General features: G+C 34.2%; 1 pseudogene; it reads left to right on the top strand.

Moving 5' to 3' along the window:
- Positions 1–1,027: 1,027 nt before the first annotated feature.
- LOC131022508 (methyl-CpG-binding domain-containing protein 11-like) lies at positions 1,028–3,262 on the top strand (annotated as a pseudogene).
- Positions 3,263–20,543: the final 17,281 nt, after the last annotated feature.

Below are 20,543 nucleotides of genomic sequence, written 5' to 3' on the forward strand. Positions count from 1 at the left end.
CTGGTATGTTGGATAATCCCAATAAAAGGGCCACATGTGAAGGATATGGACTATTTCAATTTAGAAAAGACAAAACTATGTAGCTTTCCAAATTGTTAGGAGATTGGTATTGGTGTTAGTCGGGGTGTTAATTTATGTTTGGGAAGTTTTTAGTTTTTTATACAATGGGAAGTTATTAATTAATATCAAATGAAAAAAAAAGGGCTCGCTCTCTATATATATATATGGGGCCGCTTCAATGAGACCCTCTAATTTTAGTCAGATTTAAAGTACGATTTAATGCATTTATTTTATCAATTTTATGGCTGATATTGTATTTGGAGGGAGATTTTTTTTCGCAGGGTTCGAATTTAGAGGGAGCAGAATATTTTAAATTTTGTTATTCATCAGTATATACTGCATTGTTCATCAGTATATATATCTTATTCATTACCAATATTTTAAATTTTATTTTTCATCAATATATACATCATATTCGTTAAATATACGTCTTGTTCATTAGTATTATATGTCTTATTCATTGTCCTTATGTTACACGAAAAATAGGAAGTTTCACTGGAGCGCGCCCCTCTATATATATATATTTGGAATGGAGGAACTTATTAGCTACTAGGCAGACGCAAAAGTTGCTGATTATATGAACACATTTGAAAAAATATTCTCTCTCCCTCCGACCATTATTTTAAGAAAAAATGTTGCGATTTTTTTTTAAAATTACTTATTTATTTAGTGAATTGAGGAAAGAGCTCCATTAATTAAAAAAATTGAGAGAGTAAATTAAAAAATTGTAAATATATGAATAATAAAAAAATTAAAAAATATTTTTATGGACGGACGAAAAATAACAAATTAAAATATATTTTCATGGAGGGAGTAAAAATTAAAAAAAAGAAAAAGAAAAAAAAATACGTAAGACCGTGCCGGCAAACAAGCCGGACGCGAAAAGGGTAGTTAATGGCAGTTAATAGTTCCCGTGAAGTCCAGACCCACACCTGTCACGCTCTTCACCTCACCTATCAATAAATCCTGTAAATGTCGAAATTAAAATTCTTCGCAATTTTCCAAATTTTTATTTCTCTGATTATTTTATGCAAAACGACGACGAAAGGGCGTAGGAGAAATGGCGAGTGAAGAAGAGAATCAGCACAACGACGTCGTTGCTATCGAGCTCCCTGCTCCCGCTGGATGGTCAAAGAAGGTGCTGCCCCTCTTCTCCTCCCTCCTCTCTTGCTCAATTTCATTTTCATTTTTTTTGTTTATCTGTTTGTGCCCAAATTTCTTAGCAGCATTTCCTTTTTCTGTGAATTTGTGGAGTTGTTGAGGGTTTGGTTTTGGTGGTTAGTTGGAGAAACTGCTCTTTTTTTTTTTTTTTTTTCTCTGTTGAATCTGCGTTGAATTTATTTAGGGAGGAGTTGTAGGTGTTAATTTTATTTTTATTTTTTTATTGTCTTAATGCCGTTTCGAGTTTCCCTAATTAGTGCGAATTTGTGACTTTGACAACGGATTGCGTTTTCGATTGTGGTAGCATGTTCCTCGTTGATGAAATGAAATAAATTTTTAGATGAAGTTTGAGTAGCTACGGCATAATTAATTGCGACTTCGTGAAATTATTGCTTCGGTTTCAGAGCTTCTATTATGGTGGCGAGCATTTTTAGGTCTATTAATATGCGTATTCATTTGCTGCTATTGTTCTTTTTCGTTTGGCATTCATCCGGTTTTGGTGTTGACTGAACATCCTTTTTGCATATTCAATTCATCGACTGTGATTCAGTCGTAATTAGATTATTATTATAAGTTAGTTATACTTTTAGCTACTGTTTGAACGATTTAACAAGGACAATGTATTTGGGGATTATAATTTTGTAGTCATCAAGAATAGGTCTGTATCTGATTAATCCAAACCACATGTATATATATCGTGAGTTTAAGGTACTTAGAAAGAGGATTTGGGGTGGGATTGGCAAAGTTGAAGGTTTTGTACAGCAACAAAAGAAATAAACTCTTAATGTCTTCTTTCATTGCTGGCTTGCTGTTCGTGTTTTCTGTGTTTTGGTGTGTGAAGTATCCATCCCTCTTCCCTTTTCTTCGTTGGTTATGGAACTTCAATTTTCCACTGCTCTCATTGTTCTGTAAAATTACCAGTTTACTCCAAAGAAAGGCGGTACCCCCTCAAAGGAATGACATTGTTTTCATATCTCCGACCGGAGAGGAGATCAAGAGTAAGAGACAGTTGGAGCAATACCTCAAGTCTCATCCTGGAGGACCTTCTGCCTCAGAGTTCGACTGGGGTACAGGTAATCTCTCTCTCTCAAGCATCTGATTGCCTTTGGATTGGGAATATCTGACTATGTTGAGTGTGCTAGAACAGAGACATGAATCTCCTGTACGTCTTTTAGGTGTCAAATCAAATGTCATGAACCTTCTATCTGGTGCTACGCAGGTGATACTCCTAGGCGTTCTGCGCGATTGAGTGAGAAATCAAAGGCAGTTGTGGCGCCTACAAGTCAGTCTCCCAAAAAAAAGCAAAAAAGATCCAGCACAAAGGGGGCTCAGGAGAAGAGCAATGCTGACCCCGAAGAGGAAGTCACGGGAGAGAAAGATGCTAATGCTGAAGAAACTAAAGACGCCCTAGAAACTTCTACTGTCGATGCCAAAGATGCCGCAGATGAAGATGTTATCCCAGGAAAACCGAATAGCGAGGATGCGGAGAAGAAAGCAGATACGAAGGAGGAACCTCCAGCCGTTTGCCCAGTTGACACGAGTGCCGATAACTTAAATGCTAGCGTTGAGGAGTCCAACAATGCAACTACTGTCGTGCCAGATGCGAAAATGGAAGAGTCGAAGGAGACACCTTCTGTGGTGCCCGATCCAAAGGCAGATCAATCTGAGGAGGCGCCTAACGAAGCTGGAGAGGCAAAGAGCGATGGAAAAGAAACCCCAGATGCGAAGGTGGATGCTGCGAGGGAAGAGGGTCATGAGAATTCGAAGGAGAAACAAGCAGAAGAAAAGGAGCCGTTGTTGCAAGAACCCACAACAGGTAGTTGAAGGCATTTATGCATGCGTTGGAATTCAATTTTTGGACTAGGGCTGTTTCTGTACCTGAGCTAGAGTTGCTAACCTGTGATTGTAGATCTGCTCTAGAAATAACTGCTAGGAATTCTTGTAGCAAATATAACTATTATGATGTTTGTAACTTCCTCTTCATCTCTTTGGATAGTGTGTGTGTGGGGTATAAATAACTATAATTGCTTAATTCTCAATAGGTTATGGTGGTATGCGTGGTTCAGTATCTTCAGATCATATCTTGGTTTTCTTTTCTTTTTTTTATTTTTCAGACAAAAAAGTTTGTTTCATGGCTTTACCATCATGTACATTTCTGTCTTTGGATAAAATATAGTACTCCATTCGGCTGCAAAATATCTTCCCATTTTGTTATCTTTGTACGCTTGCAATTTTCATATATTTACGCACATTCTTATTAATGAATTCATCTCTTGTTATTTTAATTGGTCTATAAGTTATTATCGTCATTTTTTCTATCACCACTTTTTTTTAAAAAAAATTGTGAGACTTCTACTCCCCTCATTAAATACACAATTAAGCTTATAAATACATGTCAATTAGTGTCCAAGTCAGTTAAAATCTTGGTTTGAATCTTCAACACAAGATCCGCGATTTGCGAACTTAATTATTTTCAGTAGTTTTAGCAGAAAATGGAATCTCTTACGAACAAACAGGTAGACTTTGGACCGGGAATCTTGGTGTAGATCTTAGGACATTTGATGGAAATTACTTTTCATGTCGTATAATTACATATAATATCATTTTTATTCATTTTTTGATTTATAAAAAGGTTTTAAAATATTGGTAAAGAAAACAGGACCTTTGCAATTTTTGTGTGTTGATCGGGTTTGAATCTCAACAGTAAATTGTACAAGAACGAAGAAATTGAGCTAAGAAAATTGAATGAATTTGAAGAGTATTGAATATACATAGAGACAAAGAGAATTATAATTGTTTTTATGACTTGAATCTTCTCCTCCCCTCTTTTATAAATTGAGCTAAGAAAATTGAATGAATTTGAAGAGTATTGAATATACATAGAGACAAAGAGAATTTTAATTGTTTTTATGACTTGAATCTTCTCCTCCCCTCTTTTATAGTTTATGACTGAGCTTATAAGCTCCTCAAAACAGCTTATAAGCTATTTAGGAGCTTATAAGCTCTTTCAAAGTGTTTGGCAAAATAAGCTCCTAAACAGCTTATAAGTTCCAAAAATAAGCTCCAAGAGCTTATAAACTCCTCAAAAAATAAGTTTCTCTACCCCAACTTATTTTTTTATAATCTTATATGCAACAATCATTTTACAAATATTTTTCAACTATAATTTATTATTTTCATCATTAATCATTTAAGTTCATTTCTCTTCGATTTTCTCTCTCTATCAAAAAATTCTCTCTCTAGCTTATAAGCTCAATTATCCAAACACTTTGACAACTTATAAGCTCTTAAAAATTACATCTTATAAGTTCTTGAAACATCTTATAAGCTCCAAGAGCTTATAAACTCTTTAAAATAAGCTTAGCCAAACACCCTCTAAGTCTAAAACTAAAAATTAATACCAATGGCTTACCAACGAAAGTCCTTTGGTCCAAGCCTCGTTAAAATTTCTCTGGCAAAAATTAAGTGAAAAAAGAAACATCAGTTTAGAAAAAACGAGTACTATGTCTAAATAGAAAAGTTTATATTATATGTATTTTCTATTTTTCAAAGCTGACAATTCTCTTCCAGGGTTGTCGAGTCTGATATGTGTCTTAAGGTTTGTTAATTGTCTTCCTCAAGCTTGACTTTTATTTTCTCTAAGACTGGCTTCTTTGCCTCCTTCAGAGCTTATTTTGTTGACTCCGTTTAGAGTTGACTTGGTTGAAAGCTAACTTTCTTACTCTTTCCATCCCCTAAAATTATGCATGGTTGACTCCGGCACGAATTTTAATTGTGGGTAAATAGTGTAAGTTAAAATGGTAAAATTATAGTAAGAATTATGTGTGGGGTAGTATCCAAAAATAGAGTATGCATAAATTTGGGGGAACGCATCAAAAAGGAAAGGTATGCATTAATATGGAGGACAAAATGAATATTTATTTAGCTCTATCATTAGGGATGGCAATTTACCCGCGGGTAACAGGTATCCACGACTACCCAACCCTAATAGGTGCGGGTTTGACAAGCATTTGATATTCACGGATAGTTTCATGGTCACAATTCACTATTCATTTAGTTCGTAGGCATGAGTTTGGATACTTACTATCCATACACACGAAACTCATTTACCCGCGAAAAATACCCGTGAAAATACCCGCGAAATACTCGCAACATACCCGTGAAATACTCACAAAATACTTGGGCTTTGAAAATACATGTCAGATATGGGCTTTGTTGGATTTTAAATTTTAGTTGATGAATTTGGATATTAACTTTGGATTTAAACTTTGTCATTTGTGAATTTGAACATCGATGCAAGATGTGGGTTTGAACTATGTTATTTGTGATGATTTTTTTTTTGTATTAAATTTGTTATTAATTTATATTTAAATTATGTTTCGCGGGTATTCGGTGGATAGCGGGTGGCGGGTGGCGGGTATCCGTCGGGTAATGGGTGGTGGGTATCCGATGGGTAGCGGGTTGACGAATATCCGACGGGTAGTGGGTATCCGTGGGTGGCGGGTTTGGATAGCATTTGATATCCATAGATAGTTTCGTGATTAAAATTCACTATCCATTTAGTTCGCGGGTATGGATATGGATAGCTACTATTTGTGCCCGTCGTATCCGATTGTCATCCCTATCTATCATGCATTGTCTCAATGTCGGTTTCAATTCTGAACTTCTATTTTAATTTATAATCATATTTAAAATAATTCAAATACATTTTAATTATTAATTTTGATCATAAATTAAATATTGAGATTATAAGCCTCTATTTTATAATTGATCCTCGTGGAGTTGGGCTTATGACGATACACAAAATTGTCCATCTCAATGTGATTAGTTATTGATTAAATATTATAAACCACATAAATTATACTAGTAAAAGTTACATTTTGCATACTAAGATTTAAAAAGCATAAACTATATAATGAGTTAAAATGACATTATTATATGCAATTACCCTAATTTGAAATTTTTTCTTCTTTTTCAGACTAGCTCTTTGCAAAACCAACATCCCAAAAATTAGATTTTAACAATGTTATATGTAGACATGATGGTGCATACCAACTGCCCTAAATTTTGTGCGACATACGCGATTCACCTAAAAAATCGAAACCAAATTTGGTCACCTCTAATCCCATGGGTTATTAATTTATAGAGGTTTTATTGTATGTGGTTTTGTTCGGTTACATGGGATGGGATTTAAGCCACGTTGAACTTTAGCCAGTGTTGAGTTGGAATTTTTGAAAAAAAAAAATTGGAGCAGGCGGAGCTGGGTTACAGAACCTACTGGGTTGAGTTACGGTGCCTAACTTCCAGCAGGCGGTGGTATCCAACGAGTTAAAAAATTTGGTTCGCTGAGGCTGGACTTCAGCGGCCGCTGGACTCAACCGCGTTGAACGAGTTCAGTCGGCGTTGAGTTTGAGAGAGCGTTGGACTTGGGGCTTGGGCTTATTATTTCAGCGCACGGTGGTGTGCAACGATCGCTGGAGCCCCCTTATAAAAGTGATCATTGTCAGGAGATTAACTAATGTGACATTTGAGTCAATGTTAAAGATATTAACTTTTTTTTTTTTGATCAGGTAAAGAAAATTTATATTATAAAATCAAGGTACCAGAGGTACCGTACGAAACAAAGGAAAACCAAATAAAGAAAAGAACAACAAAAGAGTAGAGAACTCAAAACCAAAGAAAGAGCGGAACAACAAAAGAGCAGAAAGCTCACATCCTCAGAAGCATATCAAAAGCGAAGCATCCTAAGCATTAAGTCTGGCCACGGCAATCCAACTTCGAAACTCACTAACCGAAGTCGACAGCTTGAATGCCATTCTCCACCCCCACAATCTGGATTTGATTTCGGTAATCATTTTCTCTCTACACCATACTCCTTGGCTAAATTTGCACTCGTTCCTTGTTTTCCACACACACCAAATACAACAGATCCACACTCCCAACAGGAAGGTTTTATCCTTCTTATTTCCAAGGTTGGAAAAAGCTACAAGGTGTTCCTTAGCCTTGTGGTAAAGCGCTGCCTGCTGTCCAATCCATGACAGAATCGCCTTCCAAATTTCCTCAGTTTTGGCACATTCAAAAAATAAGTGTTCGATAGATTCAGCTGTCGACTTACAAAGGGTACAAATCGCCTCCGTAATTGGTATCGCCACTTGTCTTTTTGTAGATTGTCACATGTTGCTAGCCTCCCTTTTAAGACCTTCCAAGCGGTCGTGATAGCATTGGAGGGAGCTGGAGCTTTCCAAATCAGCTGCCACTCATTCTTTTCTTTGTTGGGCTTATCTGAGCTAGCTTCTGAGCTCATCGCTTTGTAGGCCGATTTAACGGTGAAGATCCCATTATCTGCGGCTTTCCAGCTCCATCCATCTCTTTTGCCTGCAACCACACGAACATTTTTTATAGAAGAAAAAAGGTTATTGAGCTGATCTAACTCTCTTCCTGACAGCTCTCGATTCCAGGTGAGCTTCCACACCCATTCATTATCCACCCAATCTCCCAAGTCTTTGATGAACCCTTCCTGTTTGGTACTAAGATGAAAGAGTCTTGGAAACTTATCCACCAATCTCTTCTCTCCTGCCCAACAATGGTGCCAAAACAGTAGCGATTCACCCTCCCCGACATTCACCACGAGGTTCTCCCTCAACCACAGCCCACTCTCCCCCCTACTTAAACTCAACACCTTAAAGATATTAACTAATGTCAGGAGATTAACTAATGTGATCAATGTCATGATTTGTGCTCGATATCGGCACATTACTCTGAAAAACATATATTCTTAAAGTTGTGTTTTTGGACCCAAAAGTGATATCCTCGAAGAATGTATGTGTAAATACAGTTGTGTTTTAAAATTGACATTTTCCCTGAAAAACACATCAGCGACCAGTTGTGTTTTTATTGCAATATTGTCTCCTTGATATAAAATACTTATAAAATTATTTTAAAAAATTATAGGGCCGCTTGATGTATTCAAAAGTTGCATATGTTTTATTCTTGAATCACTTCTGACATGCTCCATATTTTATCGAACTTTTTGTCATTTCTCACACTCGAGGTTGAAATATCTCTAATTCAGTTTTTGAGACATTATTAGTGTAGATACTCATGTAATAGTTGTAATTTCAGAATCAATGTCAGAAGTCCACGCCCAGGAGCTAGTGGCCAAAGAGCCGGTGGAGAAGCTACAAGGTACCGAAATTTTTGTCATTTCTCACACTCGAGGTTGAAATATTTCTCATTCAGTTTTTGAGACATTATCAGTGTAGATACTCATGCAATAGTTGTAATTTCAGAATCAAAGAAGCTGAGTTGCAGAAGCAACATAAGTTTACTTCACAAAGTATATATAGGAAATGACTTTGTTGATGAGGATGTTAAACATGCTTGATGCAAAGAATCATCTTTCTTTCCTCTAATGGTAGAAAAAGCTAGGAAGAATAACATTGAGCTATTTACTAAGGTAGCCAATTCGTATGATACGACCAGTAATACTTTCGTCATCAATGGTCGTCATATGACACTATGCGCCGAAGAGATCTCTTGTCTCATGTACTTACCCTGCAAAGGGAAAGAATTTAAGGTGCACATAGCTTCAGTGTTACCCCACGTACTTCAACAATCTGTGTTTGAGGTATGGAAAAAATGTTCCAGAACATGCCATTGCTTTGGGGTTAATAGAAGATCTGGTGGAACTTATACAGGTAAAACTAAGAGTGAAAAAACTGATTTTCAAAGGGTTTTCAACCTGTTGTTTGTTTATGTGGTTACTACAGAAACCTAAGGTACGCTCCCGAGGGATTGTGTAGTCATTTGTGAATCCATAGAAGATTTCAATGATATAAATTGGCCAAGGGATATTTATCAAAGGATGTCGAATATAAATTGTACGGTTCAACCCATAGACGGGGACGAAGCCAGGAATTAAGTTCGGGGGGGGGGGCTGAAATTGTACGGGGTACCGCCCCCGAGAAAATTTTTTTTGGGCATTCTGTATATTTAAGGTATTTTTTTTATTAAAATACGAGCATAATACTAATAATAACGAACAATATTTTCATAGATTATATAGTTTCAATATATCACAAAACTTTTTTTGGACATTCCGTATATTTAAGGCATTTTTTATTAAAATGCAAACATAATAATAATAATAACAAACAACATGTTCATAGATTATATATTTTCTATATATTACAAAGTAGTTTCAATACATTAATTTTTTTTAGCATTTCATACATATTAGGCATTTTTTATTAAAAGACAAGTATAATAGTAATAATAACAAACAATATTTCATAGATTATATAGTTTTAAATAACAGAATTATCCTTAAATTAAGTATATATATGAGAGAATATAATAACCAAATACTCTTTTATAAAACAAAATTATTTTATAATAGGTATAAACATATATCTATATATATTTTAAAATTAAAAAAAAAAACTCAAAATTTGGGAGGGGGCTCTAGCCCCCCCTGGCTCCGTCCCTGCCCGTAGAGGTACGTTTTCTCTAAAATCTGCCCTACATTTTCTTGCCTATGCCTTTGAATTTACTATTACATATCAACTTCATTCTTTATTCACTTTTCATATGAATAAACCAAGGTTTAGTATTTTCATAATTTTATTTAATTTTTTACCCCAGGCCTGATTCAATATGAGAACCGGCCTAATTACGGTTGAAGGTACATAGTCTGCTTCAGCCCCAATTATCACCTACCTGCAAAAAGGCCATTGTTTATCAAATGATCTCGTTCGTTCTTTCGAATAAATAAGGCAGGGAAAAATAAGCAACTGTATAAATACATAATGTAGAAATCGAGAGCTACTCCTGGACCATGGAAACGTGAAACCTTTTTCCTACAATTACAGCACTTCCCTCTTGCGTAGTCTTCAAAATGATTACATAGGTAAATTTTTCAAAAAATATATATATATTTGCTTACATACTTTTTCTTATTAATTACTCCCTCCGTCCGCCAAAAGTATGGCACAATTACTATATTTGGCGTCCGCAAAAAGTATTCCACTTTCCTTTTTAAGCCATGGTCCCACCATCCAACTTTATATTTTATCCTTACAAACACTCTTTATTTACAAAAAACCCACCTCAAATTCAATCTCAACCACACATCTCAAAAAGTGGTGGGACCCTTTCTCCACTACATCAACATCATCACCAATTTTATTAATCTCCGTGTCCAGCCAAAGTGCCATACTTTTGGCGGACGGAGGGAGTATTAATTAGCTTTCTTCCATTTCAGGCTCATATATCAAGTTCTTGTTGACCCAGTCAATGGATATGCTGGGCAACGAGAAATTTGATGATGTAGGCACAATATTCATCAATCTGATTGATTACCACCTTGCCGTTGATAACGCCGAACTATTTGAATTATTAGTTTGCAAGAGAAATTTGATGATGCAAGCACGATATTCATTAAATGAGTTAAAATTGTTGAACAGTGATAAAGTGAAGAATCATGCATATAAATTGTGTGTTTCTGTGCGTGTAGCCAAGACTTGGGAATGTGAATTTATATGAAAGATCGATTATTATACATATATTTAGTATTTTAACCAGTAGAGAAATTCAAGGATGATCCTATGACTAACGTCGATGAGGAAGAAGAGGTCGATTACACGGCCATGTATGCTGCCCATTTCCAACCTTTTCTGACACTGAAGGTGTATTGTTTGAGAAATTTGATAAGTTGAAAATTACTCGTCCACATTATCTTGATTGGGAATTGTTGTGAAGTCTTAAACTTGATGCTATGGTTACTAGATATTTGAAAAATCTGGGTTTGGAAACTTTTGCTCATGTTGATTATGTGGGGTATGATACGTTGTGCTATGAAATTCTGACTTCTATGCTATTGAATGCGGATAAGAAGACGATTACAGTTCGGATGAGGGGTAGAGAATGTACTGTTTCTTTGGGTAGGATGAAGAAAGTGTTTGGTTTTCCTACAGATGGATTACGAAAAAAGCCATCTAAGTTTAATGTTAATGATGTGTGGAAAGATTGACTAGATTTGATAATTGGAATTCTTGTAGTATGTCTAATGGTTTTATTACGGATCCGGCGCTTGCTATTGTGCATAAATTCCTTGCATATAATATTTTGGGAAAAGAACAGACAAATAAAGTTAACTCCACTGAAGTTTTCTTCTTATCATGTGCGTTGCTTAACACTAAGGTGTGTATCTCCAATTTCATTTGGAGTTCTATGAATCAAATATAGCGTCGTCCCAAATCTCATGTTCTCTTTGTCCCATTGTCACAGGTCTAGCTATTGATTTTGGTGTCATAGTTCAAACAGACAGTCTGATACCTGGATACAAGGAACTTACTCCTTACTATGTTGATCTTAGTGAGCTTAGGGGGCACCCTTTGTTTATGATCGGTATAAGATTGTTTCCTAGTTAGAGCGGCATTGTGTTAAGGATTATATTAATTCTGAACTTGCAAATGGGTGTCATCCCATACTTCTGACATCACCTGAAGCTGGTCCCTCAATTGCTACCGATGACGATGATGATCCATTGTCTCCGGAGCAACATGCTCCGATGACTATGTCGGCTGATGACATTCAAATGTTTCGGAATGAATTACAATCATTTCGTGATCATTTTGATTCATCTTTTGGTACTTTCCGGCAAGAGATGCACTCCAGATATGATCAGTATAACACCTCTTTGGGTGAGTTTCGTAAGGAAGTAGGTCGCCGTTTAGATGCTCAAGATCAGTAGATTGCCTTATTACAAGCACAATGGGAAGCTTGGACGACCTTTTATTCATCACCACCTAATGTTGTTAACGCTGGTGAGAATGACACCCATTCTAGGGGCAAGGCAAATTGGAGGTGGTGCTTATGCATCGCCATCTAGAAGTGGTGACCTTCATATTATTTATTTGGCCCGTGGCCTGCATGACCCGACGGGCCGTATGGATCGGGCCAGATAGGCCAGTATTTTTTGGGCCTTAGAATTCCTATCCCAGTCCAACCAAAACTATGGGTTGACCGGGCCATTTTCGGCCCATTTTGACAACCCTATTATTTCTTCGATAGAGCCTCCAACAGTAATGGGAAAAGACACAAGATGTAGTTTGGGATGCACGAAAGAAATGAATCCCAACATAAGAAAAATGTGCAGATGTTCAGACAACTTGAATCCATATACAAACTCTGAAAACCCTTTCAACCCCATCTCCCTCTCCATGACACTACAGCCAAGTTCCTAGGATAAATTGGAGAAAGAGAAGGAAGTGCATAGAATAGTGACAACCTCAAAAAAAGGGAAGCCATCCAGGATAATTTCGAGGAAGAGAAGGAACATACAAGCAATCATGTAATTATTAAATTTGTGAGTTTATTTATTTATTCACTTGAATTTGACAAGGAAAAAGAAAAACACAAGGAAAGAAAATTGTACCCAAGTATGCAAATATTTCAATGATATTCTCTCTCTCTCTCTCTCTCTCTCTCAGGGAGTTCATGACACGCGCATGCCTGCTCTGGCCAATGAAAAGCTTATCATACTTGATATCAATGGGGTTCTAGCTCATATAGTGAACATAAGTGACTATGATGAACAATACAAGAATCACAGTGTTAAATTTAATAAGCACCAACTCGGTAATTTTTATTCACTACATTAACAGCTAGTGTATTTATATTTAAACTATAATATCTTAAGTCAATTCATTTCTTGTTTTTTAGCTTTTTTGAGGCCGTTTTACAAAAGGTTTATTACTTTTTTATTTCAAAGATTTAAAGTTCTCTTATACATTTAATAAATTAATATATTTGTTCGTTTTCTTTATAATTTGCAGTCATCATTTGAACACGTTTTGTGATAAGTTTTTTTCGGAGTTCAAATCAAAGTTATATTTTATCATGGTATGTATTCTAAGTGACCTTCCATGTATATAATGGGAATGAAATTATTTCAAAATTGGACATTTTTGAATATCTAATGATTTGGTGCAGGCCCAAGATAAATGTCTTGAAGTAGGCTACACTCCCACTATAAACGAATGAACTAAACCTGTATTTGTGAAAGATATAAGAAGAGTTTGGAGTAAATATCCAAGGTTTAATATATCCAACACATTACTGGTAGACGACTCTCCATACAAGGGCTCATATAATTCGGTAAGCACTAATTTTGTTTCTTTTCTTGAACGTATCTATTTCCTAAATTATGAACAAATATAAGGATTTTGATGCATCATTGATAAACCTATGTTTTCCATTTTAGGAAGGCTCAACAATTTTTCCATATGGATATCATTACATAGATTAAGCTGATTATGCATTAGGTTAGACACCTCTGTTTAGATCTTGATATTGATATAAATTTGTGCAAGCATGTATGCTAAGCTGAGACAAATGGGCTTCGATCACTAAAAATTACTTTAAGAGTCCAAATTTAAATTTCAAACTCAAAATGATGCAAGAAAGTTGGAAGGGCGTATGGAAAGAGGCAATTTTGCATTATGAACTAGTGTGTAACTAGGGCTGTCAAAACCTTCGGACCGGGCAAGCCCAGCCCAACCCAGCGGGCCAAGGCATATTTTTGGGCCGGGTCGGGTCAACCCTACTTTTACATATATCAAATCAAGTATTTGAATCTTCCTTTGACACTTGTATTTCCTCCACCTCCTCTTGTATTTCTAAATCTATACTATATAAAAAAGGGAGTTTCCAATTTAAAATCAATTTCAAATTGATTTCAATGGTAATTTTGTAAATAAATACAATTAAAGAGGGTGAAATTAATATTAAAAAACTGCCAACAATATACATCAATTTTCGTTAACCCACTACTTTAGCATGATAGTGTTAGTGTCATTTCAAGATAGTATTAGTGTTAGTGTCATTTAGTGTAAGTGTTAGTGTCATTTTGCACCCGGGAGCATGGTGCTCCATGGAGCACAGAAGAACGCCTCTTTTGACAAATACTATATGTAGTCTTCGCCTAAATTAATATATTACTAGTATTTTACCCGTGCGATACACGGTCTACATATAGATCTAATTTTATAAGTGTATTTGAGCGGTAGAGCAAAAATACAAAAATTATACTATAAAATTGAAGTAAAAGTTGAGTCAACATACAAAATTCAGAGAGTTAAGTCAATCTAAATAGTTTCCACTACATGATCACTCATATATATTTTGCATATATATATAGCAAGAATACTATATAGTTCTAAAAATAATTTTATGTATTTAAAGACAAAGGAAAAAATAATTAATTTAAGTACTTATTTAAAGTTACATAATACATAAATAGCAATCAAAAAAATACAATACATATATTATGAGGTAATAAAACTAAAAGCACATGATAGTAAAGCAAGAGAATTGGTAATTATATATTTACATTTAAAATTTGTAAATAAAACTACTAAATAAAATAACATTCATATTTGATTGCATTATATATTTCATAATTCTAACTTATAAATGGGCCAAAAGTAAATAAGATGTTCATGTGTTGGACTTACAAAATTTATGACATTGGGCTTTTTACCAAAAAAATAAGTCCACAAAATTTAATTGACAAAAATTATATTTAAATCATAAATCAATACAAATTTCATTATATTATTTAAATTTCATCAAACAATTTTTTTTTAACTATCTCAACAACAATTTTTTTTAACTATCTCAGCAACAATTTTTTTTTCATTAAATAAATTTCTTTACAGAAATTAAAAAGATCTATACTGGCTAAAAAATTATATATAAGATTTTATGAAACACAACAACTACCAAATACTCTTTTTGTCAATTTAAGATAAAATTCTATAATTAGTCTCACCACCACTAATCAAAATTAACTTAATCTTTAATACTCCAAAATCTAGATACACTTACAAAATATTTATATACTAATTAAATATATTAGTTGGTGATGAACAATAATTGTTCACAAATACCTAGAAACAATATTTACTTTCTTCTTCACAACTACTCTTCAAAACCTGCAAAATTTATTTTCTGCCACAAAACATCAGCACAAAACACAACCACCGTCAAAATCATAGTCAACGGCAGAAGAAATCCACCAGGTTAGAACTTCGATTTCAAATAGCTACCTTTGCATTGTATATTTCATTGATTCTGGTTGTTGTTCTTAGTCTATTTAATTACTGTTTCGATTTTACCGAAGAAAACACAATGTTCTTGTTCTTGTTGCAACCACATTACTAAGTTCTTTTGTGCAAAAATATATTTTCCCACAATGCACATAGCCCATCTGCTACATCTTCTACATTTATTTTTTCCCCAAAAACTCTCACAGTGCTTATAAGTTTTACTAATCGCTGCTTCCTTTTATGTGTGTTGATGATGATGCTTGCTTTTTTTAGTTATATTGTTGCACTGTAGCTTCACAATTTCAAATGAAATTCAATAATGATTAACTAATCTCAATTGCATGTAATGTACATTTTTCCACAACATTTTTGTTTCATGATTCTTGACCATGCCTCTTAATTTTGTTTGATATTATCATCTTTGAAGAATGGATTCACCTTCAACCCTACTCCAACTGAACTACAACTATCCAAACATAAAACAACAAGGAATTCTTGTATGAACTGCAGTATTGTTTCAAGTATATTTGTATTTAGGAACTTTATTTAGATTAACTATTAACTATTTTCTGCTCTATCCAAAAATGTAGATGCTCCTTAATGAATTTGTCAAACAGAATGCACACAACCTCAATAAGCATGTAAAGTTAACAACAACTTGTGGAAAAAGCTGGAACATCAAAATATTGGTTGATGAAAACAGCACCAGAAGTGAAAGAAATTGGTAGTTAGGCGAAATGGAAAACTTCATCAAGTTTACGCACCTAACTCGAACTGATTACCTTGTATTGCACCTGACTGCTGCAAATAACTTTGTGGCAAAGATATATGACAAAAAGGGTAGAGAGAAGCATCAAGCTTTAAACAATGGTAAAAGAAATATAGTTATATTATATACTCAATGAATTATAATGTTTAGTGAAAACTTTACATGTTAATATCATTTCATATGCCGGTACTTCATCGATGCCAGCTAAGGGTTGCACCAGTAGGTTTCACAAACGACCAACAATGAAGAATGGTAAGTACATAAATTTCACAAACTTGATGAACTATTGCTTTTATGGAAAATAGAAAGCTATATTAGAATCGTATAAAAGATTGACTGCATTAGTAAGGTTGGAGAAATATTGCTTTTGTTACAATTGTAATCTCATTAGAATCATAAGTAAGAAAGATTTTCTACTATTACAAAATACATTAATCATATAACATGCAGAAACTGAGTTTGAGGCTGCTCCTCACTTTGAATTCAAATACACCAAAGCCTAACATTCGAGAATGGTAAGAAAGATTAGTCTATCTTTTTGTGCTACCTATAACTGAGTATATCAAAGTTTCACAACATCAACTATATACTAATATATATGACATATCAAACAGGGATTGTGCAAGAAGTTTGTTCTTGATTCATCTTTGCAGGATAGACAAAACATCACAGTTCAATTTGAAGGTAAAAAAAGAAAGTGGAAAATCACGTCCACCAAGCTACATCTATGAATTGAAGGGAGAATGGTCAGATTTTGCTCGGAGCATCCCTTTGATGAACGGCACTGACTACAGGGTCATCTTCAATCGCACAAAAGACAACATCATTGTACGCAAAAGGTAGTCTACACTATAAGAATTTGTACAATATAAAACGATATCATTCAAATACACATAGATATTAACTGCATTTTCAATTATCTGCAGCAATTGACAAAGCACAATGACTTAGAAGACCAACATCTACAAAATGTTGTCTATCATATATTTTGGTAAATAGCTGACTTTTGAAAATACTCAGAATATGTGTTATGTCGATAGTGCTTTTTTTTTAGGCTTTTGGTAACTACTGTCTTTTGCACTGCTAATTTTTTGTATTTAGTACTTAGAAATATTTGCAGTGGAATTTGTAGGGGTTATTTCCTGATTTTTTTCGCTAGTTCAGTTTCTTGTGATTTGCTTTCGTATTAAATACATATTCATGCACTATACATATTAGTTATACTGAGATATACTTACATCAAGTGACTAATAATAATAAATATATATATATATATATATATATATATATATATATATAGGGGAGGGCTACAGTAAAAACACTTCTTAAAATATAAATATAAACGTTTTTTAATGTACGAATTTTATTCAACAGAGTTACGAATTCATCCAACATGGTTACGAATTGTGAAAAATAAATTTTTGCTACCTTTGGGATTCGAACCCAGGACCACGAATTCATCCAAAAGGGTTACGAATCAACCGTAGATCTTGATGATCTAAGGGCTGAAAATCATTAATATTTTATACAGTTAAGTGTGTTTTTATTCTAGCCCTCCCCTATATATATATATATTAGTTATACATTTAGGCCACAGGAAAGCAAAAAACATATAACCAACACTAAGTTATGTTAAGTCAATTGGGCTGGGCCAGCAATAAATTCACTTTCTTTATTGAGTTCAAAAATAAATTTGGCCCATAATGATAAAAAAAAATTACTAAATAATGAAATAAAATGTAAATAACATATACTTTATTGAATAATTAATTAAATAATATTTTTTAAGATATATAACACTCGTTAATACTAATTCAAAATATTTGCCAACAAAAAAATAACCGAGCACTTACTACTATTTCTATTCTTTATCTAAAATAAATTGGGCCACAACAATATTCATTGGGCCACACCAATATCTATTGGGCTATTCAATATAAAAATAAGAAAAAAAAAACATGAAAATCTTGGTTCATCCGATATATAAACCTATTTGAACTAACTTTAATTACTTATAAAACATTCTAATAAATTTACTAATCTGAAGATGTAATAAAAAAATGTACAAAAAATCAATAACCTATTATACCGTTGAAAATGAAAACAAAAGTTTTAATATATAACTGTATAATATGGTAACAGTCACGAAAAGATTACAATTATGTCTTCAAGGGGACACCAAGCGGTGCGACCTCCTGTGTGTGAACAGTGAGGTCCCGGGTTCAAACCCCACTGCTCCCCCTCCCCAACTCCCCCAAGTCAAAAAAAAAAAAAGATTACAATTATATTTATTTTCATAAAAAACACATAAGATATTTTCTTTGATTAATTTAATAGTAACAATTATATATATACAAATGAAATGTTTCATATTTATTTCGAATATCTTAAATACATATTATTAATTGACATTAAATCATATCTATTTTTTTATATAACATGATAGTGTTGGTGTCATTTCAAGATAATATTAGTGTTAGTGTCATTTAGTGTAAGTGTCAGTGTCATTTTGCACCCGGGAGCATGGTGCTCCATGGAGCACAGAAGAACGCCTCTTTTGACAAATACTATATGTAGTCTTCGCCTAAATTAATATATTATTCATGAATTATAGAATTGAAAATTATCTATATCTAATATAAAAAAAAAAGTTATGACTTTTTTTAAAATATTAATTGTGATTATTCTATCAAATCGTAAATGTTCGTTTTTAAAAAATAATCTTATGAAATATTAAGGTTTTTATTTTGTTAGTGTACTTCTCTATTTTTTGTAGTACAACTATAAATATTGTATAAAATTAAACATTTCAAAATTAACTATGTATTATATTTAATAATTTTTCTAATTTAATATTATATATATATATATAATTTTAATAATAACTATTATCGTGCTATGCACGGTGGGAAAATCTAGTTTTTTTTTAAAGAAGTACATAAAAATGAAAGAAACAATAGGGCCAAATGGCCCTATTCAACATACAACATCAAATTTTGTCCACCATTTGAAAAAACATAAATTTTAGCCATTTTTTGTATGTCATGACTATTCTACCCTTCTCTCTCTTTCCTCTCTCTTTCTCATCTCCCTCTCTCTCTCTCCAGCGGTTGCGCTATCTCCTCTCTCCTTCTCATCTCCCTCTCTCTTTCTCCAGCGGCTACGCGGCAGCGGCGCCGAGCAGAAGTCACCGGAGCAGATCTGATCGCAGCGGCGGAGCTGATCTGATCGCAGCGGCGCCGAACAGAAGTCAGCGGCAGAATTCGTCGGAGTAGAGGATGAGGCGGCGGCGGTGGAGGAGATCCGATCCTCTGAAACGCGTGGAGGAGGGATTGGTCAGGTGGCGGATGATGAGGCGGCGGCGGCGGCAGATCAGATCTGATCTGATCTGATCTGTGCTGCACGTATGGCACTTATGGCACTATTAGTGCCATAAGTGCCATAAGTGCACACTTCCCCCTAGGGTTTAGATGTTGTTTCTGTATTTGTGCTGCACGTATGGCACTTATGGCACTATTAGTGCCATAAGTGCCCAAATGACCATTTTACTTAGTTTTATTTTGAATTTTCGTTGGCACTTATGGCACTATTAGTGCCATAAGTGCCAAAATGACTATTTTACTTGGTTTTATTTTGGATTTCCGATGGCACTTATGGCACTATTAGTGCCATAAGTGCCATCTTGGCACTTATGGCACTAATAGTTCCATAAGTGCCTAACCCGACCCGGCACGCGACCCGCGTGCCTGATCCTACCCAGTCCGCCTCATTAAGGGCAAAAACGTCCAAATCAATAAAAATGGCCAAAATTTGTGTTTTTTCAATGTGTGGCCATAAATTGTGTTTTATGCTTCATTTTGGCTACTTCAAAATTTTACTCAAAATGAAAGGGGTCGCAGCAACTGGGTAGGTTTAAGAGATATGTTTTTGTTACTTTTACTTATAGTTAACTTAATTACTAATTAGGTAGTAATAGAATACAGAAATGATTAGCAAAAAAAATAAAAATGAAACAGTATAATTAAATCCTAATTAGTCTACACTCTAACATTAAATTAATGGGCCAATTTGGCCCGAAAGCCCAACGGACTTCATGTAACCCATTGATTAAATCTACGGGAATCACTTAATATTATAATTTAGAAGTATTATTTCAAAATATAATTAAATAATTATTTAATGTTATAGTACAATGACAAATCAATAAAAGAAATGTTACATTACAAATAAATGAAAGAATTAAATAATGAAAATATGAGATTTATTCAATTTCTCCTCTCTCGTAAACACTAATTTTGTGTCTTTTCTTGAATGTATCTTTTTCCTGAATTATGAACAAATATAAGGATTTTGATGAATCATTGATATACCTATATTTTCCATTAGGAAGGCTCAATAATTTTTCCATATGGATATCATTACGGAGATTAAGCTGATTATGC

The sequence above is a fragment of the Salvia miltiorrhiza genome, chromosome 1 (assembly GCF_028751815.1).
Source record: "Salvia miltiorrhiza cultivar Shanhuang (shh) chromosome 1, IMPLAD_Smil_shh, whole genome shotgun sequence".
In the NCBI taxonomy this organism is placed as follows: Eukaryota; Viridiplantae; Streptophyta; class Magnoliopsida; order Lamiales; family Lamiaceae; genus Salvia; species Salvia miltiorrhiza.